Source organism: Sinohyriopsis cumingii, chromosome 4 (assembly GCF_028554795.1).
Source record: "Sinohyriopsis cumingii isolate HCF-2022 chromosome 4, ASM2855479v2, whole genome shotgun sequence".
NCBI lineage: Eukaryota > Metazoa > Mollusca > Bivalvia > Unionida > Unionidae > Sinohyriopsis > Sinohyriopsis cumingii.
The window spans coordinates 119,948,320-119,973,551 of NC_142964.1; the positions used below are offsets into that span (position 1 = coordinate 119,948,320).

A 25,232-nucleotide genomic window follows, 5' to 3' on the forward strand; every position below is an offset into this window, starting at 1 on the left:
GAGCACGTTATTACAACGAAGCATGTTATTTCAGTCAGGTACATATTTACATATAAGAACGTTATTAGATTAGAACACGTTAATACAGTCGAGCGCCTTATTACATTTGAGCATGTTATTACAGCCACATATTTTATTACAATCGAGATTGTTGTTACAAACGAACACGTTATTACATTTGAGCACGTTATAAATGAGCATCCTATAATTATGTTTGTAGTGATTTTTATGGATACTGTTCCAATTTTTAAAAAATAACCAGTTTATGCGCATCTTTAAGAACACTGAATTATTGATTTGTCTGAGTTTCACAGTTCATTGGTAATAAGCAATACGCATTCAGGCTTCTAATTATTCAGAAACGTACATGTTTTCTTGAGAGATTGCTCATCATTTGAATTATTAGCAAGCACGCCCAAACGAACTTAGGTAAAAACTGAGAACTAAACTTGGGGTTCTATACGTACTGTCTCTTTTAGATAATACTCACTAATAATCACGTACAATGAGCCTCTGCCTATATATATATATATAATCTGAAATAGAGCATTTACGAGTGAGAAGGAGAAGCAATCAAAATATTAAATCTGTAATTATTAAAACTTTAATGGCTTTCCAATTAAGGAATGAAAAAGCCTATCAGAGAGCTCATAAAAGATTATGTAACAAGGGGCCAGCCATCACCTTTTGCATCCACGTTCCAGCTTCATGAAATAAATCATCCGCATTATAAAAAGAAGCACATTTTCTTGAAAATCAATAGAAAGGCCGGTGCTTCTACAAGTAAGTACAATACATGGTTGTTACACTTTCGTATCAATCACTAATCATGTAATTAAGGTTATTGTGTGGGGCTTTTTGTTTTCCTTGAGGAACGTAGGTTGGGCAATCTGAATTTTACATCGGCGTGTTCTTGTAAAACACAAAGTTTTTGTCTTTGACAGTACCTACAACAAAGTAATTGTCTATGTATGTAATATATTCAAATGAAACAACATTCAATGACTTTTATATCATACCATGGTCAATATTCAAAATGATTACAACTCCACACTGTTTAAGTTAATTGGTGTATAATGTTATTTCACTTTATACATATACCTTGTTTCAACTCACTCTATGTCTAAGGTGATGCTGAAATAACTTCAAAAGGGGAAATATCAAGAATGTCGTGTGATACGTATGAAACATAATAAAACGCGTGTATAATATATTATCACATAACAAATGTTTTATTTACGTGAATATATTCATAGGACTATTTGTCTACATGCACTATGTGCAATAACACTTTATAATAATATCACAATTAACGTTATAACGTCATGCAAAGAACAGGCGTAAAGACCGAGGCATCCAAATGTATTTCGAAGTAATTTCGCTCATTATTCTGAAGTTTGGTGAAATAAAATATGTATTTGTATTCATGCAATAAATAAGATCTTTCATCTATGCTCGTTTCCAGCGAAATTTATGAATCTCGTCGAATAATTTAATTAGTGTGCTCGCCATGTAAAATGTTCTACGTTTTTTCTTAATTTCATAATAAATCAACACTCATGTAAGATTCCTTATTTATTATAATTCATCCAATTTCCCCATTTCTACCCAAAACATGCCTGAAATAAGTGTGTGGTAGTGCACATGACATAAAACAAAATCTTTTGTACTCTAGGTCACCAAGACGGGGTAACGTGGGCTTCTACCTTTTCAATACATATACTGACTCAGAAAAAGAAAGCCATTATTATTTTTAAAGTACAATCGCTTTTTGTAATTCCTTCTGAAAGATGTTGCTTATTATCTCTAATAGAAATAAGTTCGTTCATGCAAAAGTAGAGACTTTTTTAACAACAAATTTAATTTTGATAGACGAAAGTTCATTTTCCAAATGAAGCGTATCTCTCATTTTGTTCAATATACTAAAAGCTAGGAACTCTCTTGGGAACCCTAACTAGCACGATAGCGACCAAATATTTTGTATTTCTGAATCCCGCATCTTTCAATACGAGAAGTGAATGTTTTCTTCCCATTTAAGTACTATTTAGTGAGAAATCAATGATTCGATTAATTACATGACGGGACAGTAGACACGAGTTACTCATTTTAAGTTCAACTCTATTGTTCAAAAGGTTCTAATAACCTAGACATTGCGTTCTCGTGTAAGCGTTATGTGTCCTATCATGATAGGAAATAGGAGAGCCTCAAAGGAACCACCAATATTGGCAACATTTGACTACTGTATTTTCAAACGTAATCTGTTTTAATAGCATACCTGATGTCAGTCGACACTTACAAACAACTAAAAAGGTGTTTCATATTTAAAAAATATTCATAAGCAACGGCTAGAAAAGCTCAAGCCAAACTAAACAAATCACGAATAGATTTCTTTTAATCAGTAAAAAAATAGCTAAAGGACATTACTTAATACTTTAGCTTAGACCAGTAACGGTTTCTTTGTCTAAACATTTAATAACAGGTTTGTCTAATAATAATAATAATAATAATAATAATAATAGAAATGAGGACTTTGTATAGCACCTAATCTTTAGAAGCTCTAAGCGCTTTACAACATTAGACAACACCTGTAAGATAAACAACATATATAATGATATGATTACAAAAACAAACACCATGAAATTAGAAAACATAAAAAAACATGCTGAGAATATTTAAGGTAGGAAACATTATTAGGTATTTAAGTTTGTTCTTGCAGTCGAAATATGTGAGTTTTGAGAGCACTCTTGAATGTGATCACTGTCTTTGTGTCTAAGTTCAGTGGGCAATTCATTTCACGTTGCTGGGCCCTCGTATGCAAAAGAACGCTGTCCATATGACATTGTTTTCATAGTGGGAATAATGAGTATACTATTGTCAGAAGAGGAGCGTAAGTATCTTGCTGGTGTGTACACATGGGTGTGGTCGGAAAAGTATGTTGAACTAGAGTCCGTCATTGAAACGTAGCACAGAGAACAAATTTTGTGTTTGATTCTGGATCGAATGGATAGCCAGTGTAGGGTACAGAGCAGCGGGGAGGTGTGTTCTGATCGTGGTACTCTAAGGATGGTCTGAGAAGCTGTGTTTTGAAGTTTTTGGAGTAGATATTGAGATGAACCAGACAGAACTGAGTTACAATAGTCCAGTCTTGAAAGTACTAATGAACACACAAGTGCTTTAGTGGCATCAACTGAAAAATATTTGCGAATGGAGCTGATACGTCTCAGCTCAAGATATGCAGCCTTGCATATGTTCATGACATGTTGGTGCAATGTGAGAGTACTGTGCAGAGTAACACCTAGGTAACTATTCATCAACGCTTGATAAATCCATGCTTGCAAGTACGTATTATTTTTATTTATTTCTTGACAGTTGCAAAAAAGAAATGGTAGTTATAAACAATGCGTGATCTTTTCACAGAACCAATCGACTATACATTTTGAAAATTTATATTTATGATATTAAAGTCCAGTCTCAAGGAGCGTAGAGTTAAAAGGTACCTTCATTGTTGAGTAGATATTTACAATCAGTTAACAGTTGAAGCACGTAAGCATGGATGATAAATCATGGTAAACACATTAATATAAACTGCATGCAACAATATCCAATCTGCATCTTTTTGCAAAGTATTCAAGCAACGAATAAATGTTTAGACGATTGTATTCCTTTATGTCGCACGTTGTTTAACAATTTTTAATGGTCATCGAGGTTTATCGTCATGTGTACTAGATGTTGAACTTTAGTGCTTTCGAACGGCAATTATTTCCAAAGATACAGCGTCATGCTTAATCCCTATTAATTTCTTTCTTTAGATTTTAATTGATTTTTGCATTCTCTAATGTGGTTTTACCATTCTTATTTTGTGATAATCGTCTTTACTACATTCGTATGAAGAACATGTTCTGTATAACGTTAGAACTTAATTATATCTGTGGCCACCTTTGTTATTAAATTCACCTTGTTAAGTTCGGCATTAAAATTTCACAATTTCCTTTGCAGTTTAATATCTCAGTGTTGGCCGTTAAAATGTTTCAACGACCAGGCTATAAAGTCACAAAACTGTACTGGTGCGGAGATTGAATTCAGACTTTGGAGTCCAAATTAAAAATCGGATTTAGAACCTCTTAATGTCGATAAAACTTGGGATGTGTGCTGAGATATAGACGATTCGATTGCGCACTGAAATTTCGCTATATCCACCGTTCACCAGGGGAACTGATTGAATGTTTAATGTGTTGTCATTTTGAGCGCGTATGTAATTCTTGTGCTACAAAGGATAGTTACTACTGGGCCGAACGCCTTCTTAAACTATTGTGTGAGATCTTTTGTTCACGAACAAATCTCACTCATATATCTCTTGGCGATTTCGTCACCAGTTATTCTTGGCGGCTGACTCTACATTCAATCCATTTTTTAATGAATTTTTATGCATAAGTGTAATAATCAGCAATATTGCTTTGATTAGGAATTATATAGCAAATTACAAAAACTGTTCCGGGGGTAGAGGATATCAAAACATTTTGTCGGTTTTTAGATCGTTTTTAACTTACCTGTTTGAAGTTTGTGACACGGTCTTGTGGTGTTTAAACAGCAACAAGAAATTTCGATCACACGTGATAAAAACGTTTGCAAGGGCTTGCTCTACCAATAGTTTGTCATGGTAGTCTCCTCTATCGGCTTCGTAGCTTCAATACAAGCATGTATTCAACCGACCGTTGGCTTCTCAGAACGGCAGAGCCAATATTTGATCATACTTGGTTGGATATATTGTACCAAAACTGTTTCCTGGGCTGCAGAGCTTGAGTTGGAGATTGAAATTCATTTTCAACCAATCAAACGTGTCATTAAGAAAAACAATGTTTGTTCTGATTGGATGATACAGAATATCAGGCTCAAAATCAGTCTCAGAAGTTTTATTGTTTAGTGACCTGGATGGTTCATTTAGATATATCGTGGCTTCCATGGCAACAAGATGACGAACCGAGTTTTGACCTTTCTTCCTGAACCGCTGAACCAGTTCTTATCAATTTTATTCTAAATTGTTGCTAAGACGTTCCTTACTTCTCAAATATGGGTTAACCCCTTTAGAAGGACAACATTAGTGCATATCAAAATGCCATTAGGAGAAACTCATACAGTTTAATAGCTGGACCAAACTCAAGTTAGATACATATTATGCAATAATTTCTCTATAACGGCTTTTGTGTGCAGTGTACGATTTTACTAAATACGTATCAGGAAATGGTAAGGAAATTCTTTACTTGCAGTGATGGAGCACATGGCTGATGACGTTACATGGTGGCATGCGGTATACGTAACACTGTACGGAGAATGTTACAATGAAACGCGTCAAAACAGCATTACATAGTTCGGTTGTTTATGCATCGTGTTTGACTGGATTTAGATCTGTGATCAGAGAAAGAAGATAGGTACCAGTCAATATATTTGTGTATTAGGTTCCAGTCAGTATGTTTGTGTATTAATGCGCCGAGGCGACCGAGGAGTTATTATAGCCTATGGCAACGATATATTCTGAAAGAGCCAGTGCTGTGATGAGAGTGAAGAAACGACGGATGTTGCCTATGGTAACGGCACGACTTTCTGGTCAAGTAGGTTACAAATAGTTTTCGACTTCGTCTCTCTTGAGAATGGCAGGATCAATCTTGATCAAATGCTGTGGAACCTTTTCTTTTTTTAGGATATTATGCAAATAAGTTAGCATATCACTTTATTTGATTCTGATTGGTCCAAATAATTCAATGACAGTCTTGCTCCATATTCTCTTTACTGATTGGCTGCGATAGTGGGAAAAGTTTCTTTACGCCGCCTTATGGAACTTTTTCTCTTTTGGTCATACTATTAACATTTTGGCGGCTTTTTTTTAAAATCAACTGCCCAAAGGGAATTGGCAAAAAGGGTCACGTCTTTCTGAATATGGCGAATTTAATCCCTCACGGGGCTCGTTAGGCCATTCATAGCATATCGTGCTTTGAAAAATGGCGTAAAACTGCAAGAGAAGAACATCAGGGGTGAATTGTATAAATGTAACAATGAGTCCACCCTATATAAAAACTTGGCTTAAATATTAATTTATAGAAGCAAACAAACTCACATCTGATCGCAGAGGTGGCGCTATACAGTTTCGCATTTTGCATAGGTTAGGATTTTAAAGAAAAAGAATGACCCCGGCTTTCCTCACTGGTTATACTGGCTATTTAAAAAAGACCTTGTATATCTTAGGTATAATGCAAAGAACCTTTAATTCCCTTTATTTTAGTGTATGATTGATGGGTGTACTTTGGGTTATAGAGTATACAGCTTGGAATTACTTCAAAATGTACACCTTTCAAAAAAGTGCTAGCTCTACTTGGTCATTTTCACTTCCTGAACTTCAGAGGTAAATTGTATAAAAATGAGCCGATAACTTCTTTTTTTACATTTTATATATTTGGTAATTCATTCGTTGCACTTTCAGAAGCTGGTACTGTCTAGTCTTGCAAAATTCATTTTCCCTATTTTAATAGCTGCTATGTATAGTGTACTTTAGACTAATTCAGACTGATTTTTTAACACAAGGGAGCAGTCATTTAGTTAGCAGTGTGCTTAAATCATGTAAAATTTCCAAAAGTACAACATCCAAAAGAAATATCATCCACATTAAATTAATGTAGCATAGAGGTATGCAAACATTCTCTCCACTGTACATGTTTTAAATGCGAACTACTTCACCTTACATACGTCACTCTCTCAAAAGTACATATTATCTGGTGAGCGCCACCAGAAGAATGAAGACATAAACCGGTCTCCCTTTTCATCCAACTGCAACATATTTACCCGTTGAATAGGTGATGCAATTCCGACTCAAAATGAAATGTGTACGTTTTCTAGTCTGCGGTTCCAAATCAAATAATACAAATTATCAGCCACAAATACTTTACTGTAAATATGGTACCTTCACATAAATATCGCAACAATGTAATGTTTAGTTGTGAAAGTGACACTTTGGGGTAAACATGGATCGTGTGCTGTACTCTAACATGTACTGTATCAAACAATGTGACATCACACGCACTGGACATTCTGTTAAAATCTTTTCTTTTTCTTTTTTTGTCTGTGTAAAATGTTCTGTTTATTCGGAATGACGCTTGTTCTGTGATTTATAATTTATGCAAAAGAGTGTAATCTACTTTTAAACGTTAATACTTGTTAAACTTCTTTTGGGATCTTTTTTAAAGTTCGAAACATGTATATGCATAGCCTCAGTCAAAATGAACGAAATTTTTCGTTCTTCTTTGTCTCTACAAAATTTCCATTGAAATGAAAACTATGTGATAAAAAAAAAGAATCTCAAAAGTGTAATGATTTAATGTTAAAGTTATTACACTCATTGACGAATGTCCAGCTTTTGTTCGCCAAGGTTTGCAAAAGCTTGAGGTTATTCAACTCATTTCATAAAGTCAGTATTAAATCATGACCCATTTGAGATCATCTATTAAGAAATGTATGTCTGGGGGTATTTTTAAGCAACTCTGTAACATCCATAGTAAGGAGGTGGAAAGACTCTTCTTGATTCCTCTAGAATAATTGAGCCATTTTGGTTACAGCCTGGTAGGTGTGGTCTTTATAGCTCGGCTAAAGAGCATGATGGTAACCAGATCTTTGAAGCCTGTATAAAAGCCAGTATCAAAATGGCAACCACGTTACATTCTCATGAACTGCTTATTTACTTTCGACAACATATAATTTTTAAAATTTCTATTAGTGATTTTTATTTGACATTCGATACAGCACTGTTAGTAAAATATTATTCACAAAATCACATGATCAATTAGCTTAAAAATGGAAGTAAAAATCTTTGAGATGGGCTTGACCAGAATCTACTAGATTTGCAATCTAAAGGTAACTTATTACCCTCCTTCCACCTCGTCTTCCGCTCTCTCTCTCTCTCTCTCTCTCTCTCTCTCTCTCTCTCTCTCTCTCTGTTCAGTTAATGGTATCATCCTCCAATACTGCACATTTCCATGCTTCAGCTTACAGGCATTGGCAAAGTCTGTCGCATCGTCCGGTTGACTGTCACGTGATGCACGGTTCCATTTTAAAATGTTGATATTATGCATCAGAATAGCTGAAATATCTCCTACCTATAGAGATGTCTATCAGTTGGTCATATAATGCATGAAGATTTTCTCCCACTGATTAAAACACAATAGAACTGAGCTTTTGTTGAATGAAGATCTCCGTTTCCATATTTTCATATACAGACGTACAATTATCACCATAACGAATGTAAAAGACGTACATATAAATCATTACACACACAGACAGACAGATATATATATATATATATATATATATATATATATATATATATATATATATATATATATATATATATATATATATATATATATATATATGGCACGTACATTACATTATTTAACTCATCAAATTAGAGGAAAATAAAATTATGTGATGTTATAATAGTACTAATTCATGTACATATAACTGAAGCGAAGGACAGACGAACAGAAAAGACTCACTGACTCGAATCAGCTCTGGACGAGGCAGAGTAGGTATACAGTAAGTTAGAAATTAAGACAATGATATTCAAACAACGAGTTATTACACTGTTAAATGCGTCTGACGAAAATAAATAATATTACACAATAAATGACAAAACAGACAATAAAGTACGCGAATTATTGGAAAAATGTACAATAAATACAACACAAATAGCTTGTTTCTTTAATGTTGCGAACGTTGAGGAATTAAATAATGTTTCAGATTTACGTGTGTGAAGAAATAATGATGAATACTTTGTTTTCGTTCCGTTATACCAGTTACAATGGTATTTTCTTCCGGTGGTACGTACCGCGGTATGTTTTCCCTGTTCCGGTACTTCGGTAGTTTCCGTCGGTAAGTAATGCACGGACATTCCAGAGTTAGGCCTTTTACTATATTTTAAGTACCTTCCAATTATTCACAATAAATAATTCCAAAGAAATATTCATATTTGTACAAAATAGTTGTATTATTCACAAATTAATTTCAATTGTCACAAATATAGTTATATTTATGAACCTTGAATCACATGTAAGCCATCATGGCGGCCAAAAGCGATGGAGTGAAAGATATTCGAGTGAAATCAAACTTTTGAAATAATTTCGGATTGAAAGGGAGAAAAAATTTAGTTTCCTGTTATTTGTTAGTGTATGTTTAGGATATGCATTCCGTTATAAGACAGAGAATCCTCCAACGAGGGCATTTATCTCCTGTTTAGTCAGCTAAATATGTTATTGTTGGTTAAATCAGTGTACTACCGGCCTTCTCTGATAAATGTCTTAACCAGGTGTTGACATCCCACTTAAAGTTTCCCTTTCTGTTATATTATTAGCGTAGCTAGTAAATTATAGGCTTCAGCGTCAATGCTTCCTATTTTTATCAACAAGCCCTCCAACGTCCACATGATTTATGTGGTGTCAGCTATAGTGAAAACGTAATCAAATGTAATCATTCCACTTTAATTACAGTTTTTCGAAGACAACTTAAACAGCAGTTAACATATACAAAACAAATTTTTCTACTACAGTCTCTTTATCTTTTTAGTTTTTGGGGCAGCGAGCGGCTTCGATTTTGTTTCAAACATAAATATTTTATTTCTTTTCTCTCAGTATAATTCATATTTTTTCTTCAAACAATGTAATGTATATAAGATGGTGCTATTTTGCTATAAATCAGAGCAATATATATTGTTTTCATTGATTTAAGAGGCTGGAAATTTAAAGAAAATCTCTGGGCTCTGTCCCAGGAAATTAATTTTTGTTCATAATGTAATTGCATAATACCGTAGTACGTATTGCGGTATGTTCATAAATAACGTGGTATACCATGGTGCGGTGCTGTAATTAACAGTGTTCAATGAAAGAGCAGCAGAGCAATTTTGTCTGAAGTCATGAAACTGAATGAATGATAGTTTTCAGTTCAACATTGTTCTCTGTGATCACGTAATGGTGTAGACTGCATCCAAAAGATGGACTTCTCCATTATTTATATTTTGCTTGTTTTGATGTTGATTTGTTTTGTTTTATTAGTTTGGTCATTATCCATCTGTAGGACATATTTTGTGGATTTTCCTGTCAATGAAATTCTGGAATCAGTGAAAAATTATGCAAGGTGGACATTCTACAAGAATCGTTCATTTTTTCCGATAATTGATAGATCTGTATTTTCGTCACATGTTTCAGATCGTTCAAATACGTATCCTAGAATGATATCATGTCATCATATGATCTTGCTTCAGCGACATTACTAAAAAATGGTTTTATTAGAATAACATATTCATTCAGTAAGGAAGCTAATGATGTATCTATTTGTATTTATTGGCTTTTCATGTCACAGCGTTTGTGTTTGCATGTATTAGCTTATCAGGTCATATTATTTGTGTATGTATTTATTGGTTTATGTGTATGCGTATATTGATTGATTATAACGTCATGTTATATATGTATGCATTTACTAGTTTATCACATTATGTTGCATGTGTATATAATTGTTGAATTACCATCTCATGTTGTATATGCATTGTTGCATGTGTATGTGTTTTTGGGGTTTATTTCGTCTTGTGTATATGTGTATTTGTTGGCTTATCGTATGGCATGGTACGTATGTATATGTTTCTTTACATCAGGTTTTGTGTATGTGTTAATTTGTTGGTTTACTACGTCATGTTGCATGTGTGTGTATTTGTTGGTTTACCACGTCACATTGTATGTGTATGTATTTGATGGCTTACCACGTCATATATAGAGGATCTCAAATGGGTAACGATTTAATATTGAATTTATTAAACGAGTTGAATAATGTCCAGCTCTTGGTGAGCAAAAGCTGGACATTATTCAACGAGTTTCATAAATTAAATATGAAATCATTACCCATTTGAGATTCTTTTTATCGCATAGATTTTATTTCAGTGGAAATTATTTAGATAAAAAGAAGAACGAATAATTTCGTTCATTCTGACAGACGGTGCACCTTTCATTTGTTGTGCATAAAATATAGTCCCAAAAAGGTTAAACTAGTAAAAGTATATTGTACTTATTACAAACTATAAATCAAAGAAAAAGCTTCCATCCGAACAAAATAGAACATTTTATAACGACAAAATCATTTTTCAAAACAGAATAATCAATGCGATGTGATACCACATTGTTTGATACGCTAAACAGTAGGCCTAGAGCGCATGTTTACCCTAAAATGTCACCTTCAGAACTAAACATTAAATTGTTGCGACTTTTATGTGAAATAGGATTACTGGATGCAGAGATTCCCACATTTACTGCAATGCATTTGTGACCAGATATTCGCAATATTTAACTGGAACAATAGAATGTACAGAAGACGTAAACAAATTTCTTTTTGAATCGGATTTGTATCCCATATATACTGCGTAAAGAGGACGTCGTTGGATAAAGTTCTGTTAGTTAGGAGACTCATTTATGTCCAAATTCTTCTGTGAACAGAGGTGAGTTTATTTACTTCTGTAAGTTTACATTTAAACCACGCTTGTATATACGGTGGATTCTATATGTTACAGAAATACCGCTCCCTCACCCCACCACACCATGAAATAATCAGTATCCTTAGTTTTACCTCTTATTGTTGTTCTTGTCTTGTATTTTACGTCATTTTTCTCATTATGATATTATTATACATGACATAACAAACCCCTGTAGGGGTAACATATCCATATTCAGACAGCCGAGATAATTGTTCCTCAATTTCCTTTCGGAGTCGAGTTAAAAAATGGCCGCCAAAAATGTTTATTCAAAACCAAACGTTCCAGAAAGCGGGGTTAAACGTTTTCCCACCATCCCAGCCAATCAGTAAAGAGGATACTGAACAATAATTTCATGGGCTTATTTGGACCAATCAGAATCACATAAAGTGATATTTTAACATGTGGTAATATCACAAATATGAAACTGCACATACTATAGGAAAATTATACCTACTATGTGATAATGTATGTGTATGTATTCGTTGGTTTACTACATCATGTTGTACGTGTATGTATTTGTTGGTTTACTACGTCATGTTGCATGTGTATGTTTTTCTGCTAGAACACAAGTAAAGACTCAAAGCAACAACTCACTCTTTTCCAAAAATAACTTCTTGCAATGATACCAAGCAGAATACATTATTCATAGCTTGACCTTCTATTGCTTTGGACGAATGCGTACAGTTATCATTTATTACGTGTCCAAGACTGAATAAATAAATAAATAAATAAATAAATAAAAAATAAGACATGAAAAAGATAGATGGAGAAAAGGGCAAGTAATCTTACATAATACGAATAGAACTAGTAGAAGAAAGATTACATCATCATTATATACTTAAGTTTGAAATATAGAGAATTATTTGCGAAATAACTTATATTTTGTTTCATTCCTTTATTTTCACATGTGAAAAATATATATTAGCTTTTTCACATTGAAAATATAACCTTATATTTTCACACGTTAAAATATAAGATTTCCCATCATGCCAGGAAACTCTTGATTGTTTGTTTCTACAGAAATTGTACATGCAGTAACAACAACGAGTACTTTGTGAACTAGAACAAATGAATAAAAACTATCTTAAATATCAGACATGGAAATTAAACTCTGATAGAGAAATTTGACCAGACACCGTTCAAATCTCTTCGACGTTATTTCCTCTTTTCTCTTTACTTCCTTGAGGTCTCACTGGACAGTTTTTCTGGTGAATTTTCATCCAACAATGACCTATTGCAGAAAAATGATAATAATTTTACAATGAAGATACAAATAAAAACGAACTAATGATTTTTGTAGAAAGCATGCATGTGAGATTTTGACTGTAGTAATCAGGTTAATTCTGATGCAACTGGTGGTTTTTATACTGAACCAACACTGCCACCAACCCCATAATGTTACATTAATTTTTGACAGGAAATAGCTATTTTGAATATTTTCCTGTGATAAGGCAGCTAAAAAAATCAGTATGTGCCTTATGCATGAATAAAGTTCACTAGTACTATAACAAATTAGCGTACTTTTCATCACCCCTCAACCATCTAGATTTTTAGATATTTACCTCTGTAGCAGACACACATAAATACGTAAACCATGTCGACAGCTCATTTGCAGCCCAAGTTACGCATTTGATCTCCAATGCTCATCTAACTGTGACAGGCAGTCACCAACAAGCCAACCCATTTCCAAGCCTAACTCAAAGTGAATCTAAACCGCATTACAGATTTAGCTTATGTGTGAATTTATAAATGCTAGGCTTGTGATAATTAGGTTCACTATCCAGTGAGACCTGACAACAACAACATTCCCGCTGTGGTGCATTGCTTAATCGGACGTGCATTGTTATCAGATAGTCATATAGTTTACAAAATGACACAAATTTAATTTACTTTGACTGATTAGGTCAACCCAATCCTACTGCTTTCTTAAGTCACGTGTATTTTTATGATCGGGCTATGCAAGTGAGGCGAGTTTACGAAATGGGTGTTGGGGTGAGCGTGTTGTAAAAAAGAGTAAGTTTACTCTTCCAAACTTCAATTCAGTAGAAAGTTTAGCATATAAAAAGAGAAAATGTTCTTTTTCCTACGTTATTACTGGATATATTTCATCTTGTGGTATCAAACCGAAATATTTTAACTCGTGGCTTCACCACTCGTTAAAATATGCTTTTTTTTCGCACCACAATACCCAGTATGAACGCATGAAAAGAAAATGGCATCTAGTTAGTTTTTATGACGCGATTTATGCTGTTCATGACTGGTTCGGCAACGCGAACCTGCCACTCCACGACTTATTTGTACTTTTCTGAGAAAATGGAGGGAAAAAAAACTAACAAGCTAACAGAAATTAAACTTTCATTCTATCTTGTGATTCTTCGCTTTAAATGGTAACATTATGCCAAATTTCATGGATAATGCACAGAAAGTTAAATTGACGCTTACTTGGTGCCTGTAAACCACTAAGACACATTTATCCTGAGCAGTGGTACGTGAATATATGAATATAATAGCTAATATTAGTTTTGTTGTGCGCATTTTGATGTGAAAATTGATACAACGTGGTTTGTTAGTTCTGTTTGAATGATTTTTATTCACCATGCTTCTTCAAAACTTTGACACAAGCTGAGCTTGATTGTCCTACCTCTTCTGAGGTGGAACTTAATATCAGGTTGATTTTGATTTATCCAGTTTAGATAAGAACACTCTCCTTGCTAGCAAGATTCTATCAGAATTTTTAAAATGTTTTTGATTCAAATAGTATTGAAGAAGTGGAGGGGGGGGGAGCGTTTAGTCGGGTTACATTACGATCCACTGCAGGATTAGTTGCTGTGTTCATACTGCATATATTCACCTACACGTTCAGTCCAGCTGCAATGAACGTAGACGCTGATCTGCCGTCCAGTAATGCACCGGGTATTCAGGGTATATGTTGTCTGTGTTACTGATTACTGCTAATAAGGTGCATAAACCCAGATCTGCTGGCGTATTATGTGACATCAGAGCTGGGTCAATACCGATTGATCCTAGGGTAAAGATGGTAAATGTTGCACTTTATGCTCCTTTTTACGAGACATGCATCGTTGTGATTCAGGTGTGGTTCCATTTGCATAACGTAATGGACGATATAATATCTCCAAAGTTTTGCAATGTGACCCATTTGATTTTGTCTGAGATTTTAATCCATTTGCAAAACACGCAAATATTTTAAATAACTTTTGCAGCAGCAGGTCATATTCATTGACATTCCCATTAAAAATCAATCATGTGCTCAGTTAGCTAATTGTTGCTAAAACTTTAAAATGCTTTATGTTTGGTAGAAAGAACTTTGGACGCCTCATCTTTTATGCACAATTTGTACCTAACAGTAATATTCTTCAGACACTAGCATGACCGCTGTTAAAGATATTATTTGCAAAGAATGGATCCAGTAGGATTTAATAGTTATTTTATCTTCTGTCAATGAAAATCTTGTAGAAGATGCAAATGAGCTCCAATAAAATTCCATGAAGGTCGTTTTATTGCTATATTCCGTGACATGGTTGCCGATTTTGGAACACTTTTACAGGACAGTCTTCTAGATTCATTTACCCGTGATGATACAACTTCATCTGAATGAGAAAAAAAAAAAAAAAACTTCATATAACAGAGTAAATGAAAAACTGCTGTCTTCCCAAAGTTTACAGATAAAGTCGAAAGAGTAAGAACTATCCAGGCCCAATAACGTCATAATGTCGAAACTAGAGCAGGCGATCAACAACCATTCATCACTAATGTCACTACTGCTAGCTGCGTAGGCCCCAGTCAATTCAGTACACATATAAGTGAAAAAAATTGTCTTCAAGTAAGATTGTCTTTTGGAATGGTATCACGCGTGTTGTTGAAAAACATTTACAAGATTTTGAGGTATGTAAACCACAATCGGTATCACAAAATGGGATGGATTTCTTTTGCTTTCCGTTACATAAGACATGCAAAATGTGCTCACGCTCCGATTTATTGATTACCATATTGCACATTTTGATTCCTTCTTTTTATTTTTACACCTGCAGAATACCGCTAGCAAACATTCATATGATACAAAAGGACTACGCTGTGGAAAAAAACCGGGAATTTACTCTCTGTAACAGAATAAACAGCTAATTCTCCCGGGATGTTGAAATCGCGCGGTACCTTATCTATCCTGAAATAGCTATTGATTAAGTTTAACGTTAAAATTAGCTTACGTTTCAACAATGCACTATTCCTTAAACATTCGAGTAAGTTTCGATAACAAAACTAGGAAAGACGATGCAAAAACCAGACTTAACTGAGATCCCGAAGCCGTAAATAGACGATAACATTCACAAATCTCTGTGTGGAAGCGCTTAGCGTAAAAATATGTTGTTATTTTTTTTTTCTCTTTAACTAAAAGAATCTGAATAACGAAGATAAATATAATTGTAAAATGAGAAGGGATAATGATTCTTTTTGGCTTGAAATTCCATTTTGCTGCACGATAGCTTGTTGTTAATTTGTTGCTTTGTTACAGCAAAGATGAAAAATTAAAGTTGTTACGCTACTCTGAAACTATGTCGAACAGTCGATTTCTTGTTTGTTCTTTCTAACTCTTATCATGAAGTGATACATATCTGTTCATTTTATAAAATTAAACGATCTACAGGTATTGTAATACAGTTTCAGTCTTTCCGAATTTAAATGCATTCCAGGCATAACATCATGAATATTCCTGTATTGCTTTCCACGAAAAGAATAGTGCATATTTTGACTGAATATTACGTGGACGGGACTATCCAAATCTTAATCGTCGAATAATGGACTTTACACATGTTTGAATCCATGTTATGTAATTGAAGTAAATTATACTTGTAAAAGCTTCTTTCATCTTCTCATACATTTTGAATATTTCTTTTTCTTCTAGAACTTTCATGTGTCTATTTTATTGCATAGAGATGGTGACCTTATGAACTTCCCGGTGGACTGGAAGGAGGGTTGGTGGATTTGTTAACTTTAATGAAAGTAACTGCTTCTTGTGCAGATGATATTTAACTACATGTTTGGGGCCCAGTGGGTGATTGTGGGTGGAGATGTACACGTTTCACTGTTTACATCATGGAGACGGGACTCCAGGAGGTTTCGTAAAAAACTGCCAGAGTAGCTAGCGTTTCGAATTAAAGGGTGTACATACCTTTTGGCCTGACATACATCTTTGGTCCAGTGGGAAAACTGCCATCTCTTACACAACGGATACACAAACAAAGGCAGGATAGAAATTTGTTTTGGACTTTACACTTTTTGCGTCAAAAGTAAAGTACACGCGCGTTTCCGATTTTTGTAGTGACCTTGATTACAATTATGTTATGCGACGAAGTATGTTAGAAGATATTTAATGAGACGCAGAATGTCTTAGATTATTTCTTTTAAATCTATTTATTTATTTTCCATATACACTCGCGTACAAGTCGGATCAAGGCAGACTGCATAGGCCCAGATCTACCGTCACATAACGCTCCGGATGATTTGGGCCTGTGCACTTTGTTAGAAATATTATTTCAGAACAAACATCACAGACCCTGATCATAAGGCGCATTATGCGACGGGAGATCAAGGTCTATATTGTTTGTAGTTGGAAAAGGACCTGTACGCGGTTACATATGGTACTTACACTGAGAAGGTATACTAAATCTTGTCCTTTGACCTTTTAAACCAAATCAAGGTTAATCTGCAAAATATATTCTAATCATCTGTGGTGAATACGATCCTCTTGCGTATCCAATGTTTTAAATAAAAAATGTCCTACACATATAAAAACTTGTAAGACTTGTCTCCTTCGAAATTAATATATTTTATTTTATGCTAAGCAGTGAGTTACTTGATTTTCTAATTAAAATAATGCTGATATTTCAATGTAGTGAAAAAATAATATTTTTTCACTACAGGAACTACTTTTTTGGGTCAGAACATACTTACCTCCCTTTGATTTTCTGTCAGTAAACTACTTTTTCCTTATGTACATGTCTTTCTTGTTTTCTTATTATTAATCCCCGTCTGTTATCCTTGAAACTTGTAGTCTGTTATTCTGGAAATATCAGTTAATTTTTATCACTCTGATGTGGAACTAATTTTGTGCGCAGGTACACATAGCACAGCAGAACATGTACGGTAAACAGCTGACATTACCGTAAGAACACGTACGGTAAACAGCTGACATTACCGTAAGAAATCTGCTAATTCACTGTGTCACAAACTTTAGGTAGCCAACGTATGTGAGCATAAAATAAAAAGAATATTTGCTTGAAACGAGTGAATAACGGATACATTTCATCTAGTGGGTGAAAAACTCTAGCATTTTCACTCGTGGCTTCGCCACTCGTGAAAATAATAAGTTTTTCATCCACTCGATGAAATATATCCGTTATTCACTCGTTTCAAGCAAATATCCTCTATTCCTTATGAATACAAATTATACCTTTGCTTCACTAATAGTAAAATCTGCTTATGGATTGTTCGAGTTAGGAAAGAATTGACATGGTAAAAGACAAACATAAGATGAAATTTATTTTCGTTTGAGGTGAAATATTTATTATTCCGTATACCAGCACGTCTAAACTAAAAATTTTCTCAAATTATTCCATACCTTGTTGAATATATTTTATCGTTGTCTTTATAGCAACAAACTCTCTTCGTTCGTATAAATGTTTCGCTGGACCAGACCAGAAAATGAGTTATTAGAGCTGTGCAGTCTGATGGAACAGATTATTGAATATGATAACCAGTCTGATGGAACAGATTATTGAGTATGATAACCAGTCTGATGGAACAGATTACTGAGTATGATAAAACAATATTCCAGGGACAGAGTATGTTCTAGAGGATTCATTACATATAGCATGTTTTGGTGTCTGTTAAATGTTCGGGATCTACAAGGAAATTATCTAACAACTATAAAATGTCAGAAATATGCAAGGAAACTTCTGAGCAACGTGGCTCAAACAGCTCTCCGCTATCCAATCACTGAAATAATCTCAAAAGCATACATTGTAAACATACTTCTTTTTCATGAAATGTCTGATTAATACATTCATTGGATATGCTTGGGAAAGAGGAATTATCAGATTCTTAAGGTAGCACTAAACTAGATGGAGTAGTAGGAAAGTTCAGTCAGTTCAGCGTCCACCTCCTACACGCTGGATGGTGAGTTCAATCCTGAGATACGAACTGATGTTTTGAGTAACAATAAGCTAGGCATTTTGATCATATCAGCTAGTTGTATATGTTTATATGTTGTTTCTTGCAAACTTAGTTGACAAGAACTGCTAGTTCGTGTTCAATGTCAAATCTATATTAGACAATGATGAACTCCATGATTGTTCGTGTTGAAAATCAAATCTATGTAGACAGTGGTGAACTCCGTGATTTTTCGTGTTGAAAATCAAATCTATATTAGGCATTTGTAAACTCCATGATTGTTCGTGTTGAAAATCAAATCTATATTAGACATTTGTAAACTCCATGATTGTTCGTGTTGAAAATCAAATCTATATTAGACATTTGTAAACTCCATGATTGTTCGTGTTGAAAATCAAATCTATATTAGACAATGGTAAACTCCATGATTGTTTGTGTTGAAAATCAAATCTATATTAGACATTGGTAAACTCTATGATTGTTCGTGTTGAAAATCAAATCTATATCGGACAGTTGTAAACTCCATGCTCGAAATGATACAGAAGATTATCTATATATCCATAAGTGTTTAAAATGGAGAGAGAGCACACTAAACTAACGACAAATTGCCCTTCCATATTTCGTGTTATATCACAGTGTAGATGTTATTGTAGTAAGAAAACGGTCATTTTGATTTCATTTGGGTTTTTAAAGCTCTTTCTGGAAAAGAAATATGTTTTAAGATTTTATCTGTTGTTCAAACCTTAGTGACCAGCACAGCCTGTTTGCTTCCTACAGATGGTTCAACAAATAAACAATGTGTGACTAGTGTGCACAAGTCAGTGCTCATCCTTTTTTGACAGTGTACCAGACAGATTGTTTCAGTGCCCTTCCATTTTTTGATAGTATACTATACACCAGAAAGTCTCTGGATTCACATGTTTATATATCAGATTGCAATTTGCGGCATAGAAGTGGTGCATGTTCAATTTCGTAATGTGTAAATCATCTCAGAAAGAAACTCATTATACAAGAAGCCAATGCTCGCATACCCAAGTTCACCCTAGCAGATTTATTGTTCTATCATGTGACCTAATAGCAAACTGCACGCACAATCAAAAGATTGTATTTTATGGAGTTATTTTGTTTTCATGTTCCAGATTTACTAGATGCAGACACCAATATTTATCAAGATGAGCCACAAATGTTCATTTTCTCACAGTGTATTGAAAAGCATTTAAACACGCAAAACATCAATGCATTGTACATGCTCTTCCCAAAGTGATAGCTGCCACAAGTTTATTTCACATTACACACTTTCCATCGCACTCATGGTTTTTGTTGATTCACAGGCAGGCTAAAAGCCTGATTATGCAAAAAGTCATGTTACGAAACGAAATTATGTTAGTGCGTTCAATCTGATGTAAAGTGTCTTGACATACACTACGTACATGTTTGCACCAAGCATACCGCAGGCAATTGCTTAAATTCCTGTCAACTTTCGAGAAGAAAATATCATGCAATTAAACAAAAGTGAAATGTCCACAAATGATAATTTCATTTTTCATGTTTCGCCCCACCCCCACCCCCCATAAATTGTCAATGGAAAGAATCCAGAAAGTCAAAATGATGTACTTTTATACCTATTCTTTTTCTGGTGGTTCTTGTTCATGCTGTATGTCTCTGTGTTCAGGAATAAATTAAATTTATTTTATTATTGTTGGATGATCATTGAAAATGACTGGCTCTGAGACAATTAGGTTTTGTTAACAGTCAAGTCTAGGCCTTAGCTCCATAACTTTATTTAATCTGCAGAGAATACTTTTCTCAAGTGTTAACCTTTAGCAAGCACTAAATTATACAATTATGGTAAAATAGGACAGACGTCATAGCAAAACTTGTGTGTCATGTGACAATGTTGTTATTATTATCAACTCTTGTTTAAAGAGAGAATATAGGTGAGATGACAAAACTAAGGTCATTTTGACCATAAAATCGCCATGTCATTTTCATTTCACAAGCTTACTCATAAATGTAATAGATATCTTCAAGAACTCTGCTTTGCTTGGCCTTCTGAGTCGGTAGTGCGGACTTCAGATCGGTCGTGTTCCGTGATCTAAAAAACGATTTCCGGCGTTTGGCAGACTAAACTTGTCTGTTCTGTATCTTTATGAATACAATTTCCTCTCAGTTTCATTGATTACCGGAGAGCAAAGATCTACTCGAAACATAATGATCACAATTCATTGAGATGACGTTAATGTAATTTATTTTTGTACTAATATGCGTTCACTTTATATTAGCAGTTTCGTATGATTTAACAAAAAGAAAATCAATACAGTGATGGTCAACGTCATACCGGTGGGACTTCTTGTTTCTATTTTGCTCCCATTTGGTTCAAGCAGACGTAATAAAGACAATATTCTTGGGAATCCCAGAAACCTGTACCGAATATCGAATAACAATTTTCGCGTTATTTTATCGATAAAGCATGTATCCACTTATAATTTGACGTTGTGATTACAAGTTATCCATAGTTTTAACGCGACAGATGCCAATTTTACAGACTAACTTCTAGAAAGGTTCTTATAGGGCAACATCGACATTCAGCTATTATTCCAGTAGATTTCTCTCTGATATCATTAACTTGAGAACAAGGATTTATATAAAATCGAATTAGGAATTTTACACACAAATACCTTCTTCAGTAAGTAACCAGATAGAAGAGAATTCTAGCAGCAAAGGTTGAGAAGTTTAAGTCTGATTTACGGTATAATCACGCTCAACCCAAATTCAACAAATTTACTTCGAGTTTGTTACACGTATATATACTAAATTTTTCAACATGGAATGGAGAAATATTATTATTATACAGGTTAGATAACACTGGTTACGGCACACATCGTCCATCCCCATGCCCCATCGACAAAGCATACATTCCCCAAAAAGGATGGAATATGCATTCGTGCGTATCAGACACGCTTGCAAATCGATCCTGTAATTAATTCTCATCTGCAGTCAATCTGGATTCTTCCGGACTGAAATCAAGGCACGTGGAGGATAACACAGACAGTTACGCTATAAAATGTTTATCTTGTTCACAGTTTAGATTTCACATACTGTAATAACTCCAGTGTTTTTATGTGCATGCCATGTGTATTGACGTCTCAGTTTATAGCTTTATTAGATTCAAGTGATTCGTTGTTTGATAATGGGAAGTCGGAGTTGGGGAAATATTTCTTAACCCGAATACTTAGCCAGTTTCTAGGAACAGACGTCATAGCGTACAGTATTTATAGGACCTTATGATAGCATGGATCGGTTTTGTAAAATTGTATATGTGTTTTGTAGCTTGAAATGGGGCCAGAGCAGGATAAAATATTTCCGGTTGGCCAAGTTGTTCCAATCTTAATTAGGAAGTGTAGTGCGGCTGGACCTTTCAGTGCAAGATATTCACGACAGGGGTCGATGTTGTTTGCTGTGGAATGATTAGAAGGGAGTCGGTCCTTTAATATGAGATGTCTCGTTAATGTTTGTGAAAGCTGGTGGTGGAATGACACATGTAGGGTGTTTGTGAAAGCTGGTGGTGGAATGACACATGTAGGGTGTTTGTGTAATATTGTTCGATGTCTTGTTTTTGACTGGCTCTGAGATGGAACCGGAAGTATCAATGTTCGAAAACTATGTTTGTCAATTCATAGAAAAATATATATGTAACCTGAAACAGACACTAAACAATCGGACAGGATCGTATTTATATGAAATATGTCTGATTTGTCATCTAAAGTAACAAATTACTCTATCAAATACAGATGATAAAAAAGAAAAGAACAACATATACAATTCTTACATAACTCCAAGTATACAAATATTACATAATTCTACGTATACAATTCTCACATAATTCTACTTAAACAATTATTACAAAATTATACGTATACAATTATTGCACAATTCTAAGTATGCAATTATTACATAACGATACGCATCGTATACAATTATTACATAGATCTACGTATAGAACTATTACATAATTCTACGTTTAAAATTATTACACAGCTCTACGTATACAATTATAATTCTACGTATACAATTTTTACATAATTGTACGCATACAAATATCACATAATTCTACATATACAAATATTGCATAATTGTACGTATACAATTATTACATAATTGTACGTATACAATTATTACATAACTCTACGTATACATTTATAATTCTACGTATACAATTTTTACATGATTCTACGTATACAAATATCACATAATTCTACATATACGATACAATTATTACATAACTCTACGTATACTATTATTACATATCTCTACGTATACAATTGTAATTATACGTATGCAATTTTTACATAATTTTAAGTATAAAAATATCACATAATTGTACATATATAATTATTACATAATTGTACTTATACAGTTATTACAACTCTACGTATGCTATTATTACATAACTCTACCGCTAAAAGACTATTACCGTAAAGGAGGCAGCTTCCTGACAATTCATCAACACAATGTGACTACACTGAAAAATTATAACTCTATCGACTGGTACGTGGCCTGTCCAAAGGACGGAAAACTTGAGAAAAATGAGTTTCCACGACCAACACTTTGCACGTGCCACAGTCCATTGGTCGGTCAAGTTAGCAAGGCAAACGTGCCACAACCATCTAACAGAACCAAAATATGCATCATGGGTAATGCTATAAAGGCAAAGGGTCACATACTATATTGACATTAAAATGCAACGTTGTGCACTCATATCAATGACTGTTACAAAGAAATGCAATCCAGTCCAAATGTAAACTCTGTCACTGATTACTATGTACTTGGAATCTATATCACGCAAATGATGTTATCTTCTTCTCACTTATTTAACCTATTGTTTTCGAGCAAAACAAGAGTGAGGGCAGAGAACGAACGAATTGATAACAATATCAACAAGAACTGCAGGTCTCCTTCTTTAGGAGAACTTAATTATGACACCATTTTCAAGTAATATTAACAAAAAAAGATTTTTTTCTAAGAATTTGTAGGCATCTCATGCTTAAATTTAGTTTAGATTATTACAATTTTTTATATTAAATCAAAACTCACATTCGGTAAGAAGAGTAAGAACTTTCTGTCTCTATTCCGTCTATCCATCCATTTAAGAGTCGTTGACCCATATATGTACTAGTTTTGCTCGCGTCACGATTTGTGTCCATGACATGCATTTAATTTAAAACTAAATGTACTTCTTGCTCATGCTCACTTTTTTACCCGATATACTGTTTTAAAATTCGAAATCTAATCTATTTCAAAGGTCACCTCAGCACGCCTTAACCGTTCTTCAATAGTAACGTTCTTGCGATTCCTTACACAATCACACATTAAAGTTCGTAACAATTTTGTTAAAACTTCATTATACAGCTACTAATGTCAAAATTTTCATTTATCACAAAGTATGTATAGTTTTTTTTTATAGTATGTGAAGTTTCATATTTTTGATATTACCACACGTTAAAATATCACTTTCTGTGATTCTGATTGGTCCTAATAAGCCCATGAAATTATTGTGCAGTAGTCTCTTTACTGGTTGGCTGTGATTGTGGGAAAACGTTTTTTAACCCGTCCTTCTGGAATTTTTTGTTTTCAATGAACATTTTGGGCCGCCATTTTTCGAATCGACTCCCGAAAGGGAGTTGGGGCATAATGGTCTCGTCTGTTTCAATATGGCTTATTTACCCCCACAGGGGTTCGTTACGTTATGTATAACACATCATAACATGAAAACTGGCTAAAACCACAAGACAAAAACAATAATAACAAGAAGTAAAACTACGAATATTGCTTGTTAGGAGTGGGGGTTGAGGGAGGCGGTATATCTGTAGCATGGAATCCACCCTATACACAAGCGTGGTTTAAATGTTAACTTACAGAAGTAAATGAACTCACCTCTTTTTACAGAAGAATGTGGACATAAACCAGTCTCCAAACTGACATAAGTTTATCCAACCACTGCATATCTGCAAGGCAAATATGTGATGCAATTGCGAGTCAAAAATGAAATTTGTTTGCATATTATGTAGTCTATTGTTCCCAAACAAACATTTCAAATATCTGGTCTCATATACATTATAGTAAATATGGTGATTTCTGCATCCAGTAAACCTTATTTCCACGTGAATATCGATCGCTACAATGTAATGTTTAGTTGTAAACGTGACACTCGAGGTTACGTAAACATGGATTCTCAGCTGTAATCTAACGGGTAGTGCATCATAGAATGTGACATCACGCGCATTGGACATTCTTTTTTGAAAATACTTTTGTCTGTGTAGAATGTTCTGTTTAATCGGAAGGACGCTTGTTCTTTGATTTATAGTTTGTAAGAAAAGAATGATCTACTTATAAGCGTAAATACTAGTTCAACTTTGGTTTGGACTATTATTTACGCACAACAAATGAAAGATGCAACGTCGGTCAGACTGAACGAAACTATTCGATCCATCTA

General features: G+C 34.2%; 1 protein-coding gene across 8 annotated transcripts in view; it reads left to right on the forward strand.

The window, feature by feature from the left end:
• The window catches only part of LOC149802004 (uncharacterized), an 89,635-nt gene that overhangs the window by 18,019 nt on the left and 46,384 nt on the right, over window positions 1–25,232 (forward strand). The window lies entirely within an intron of this gene.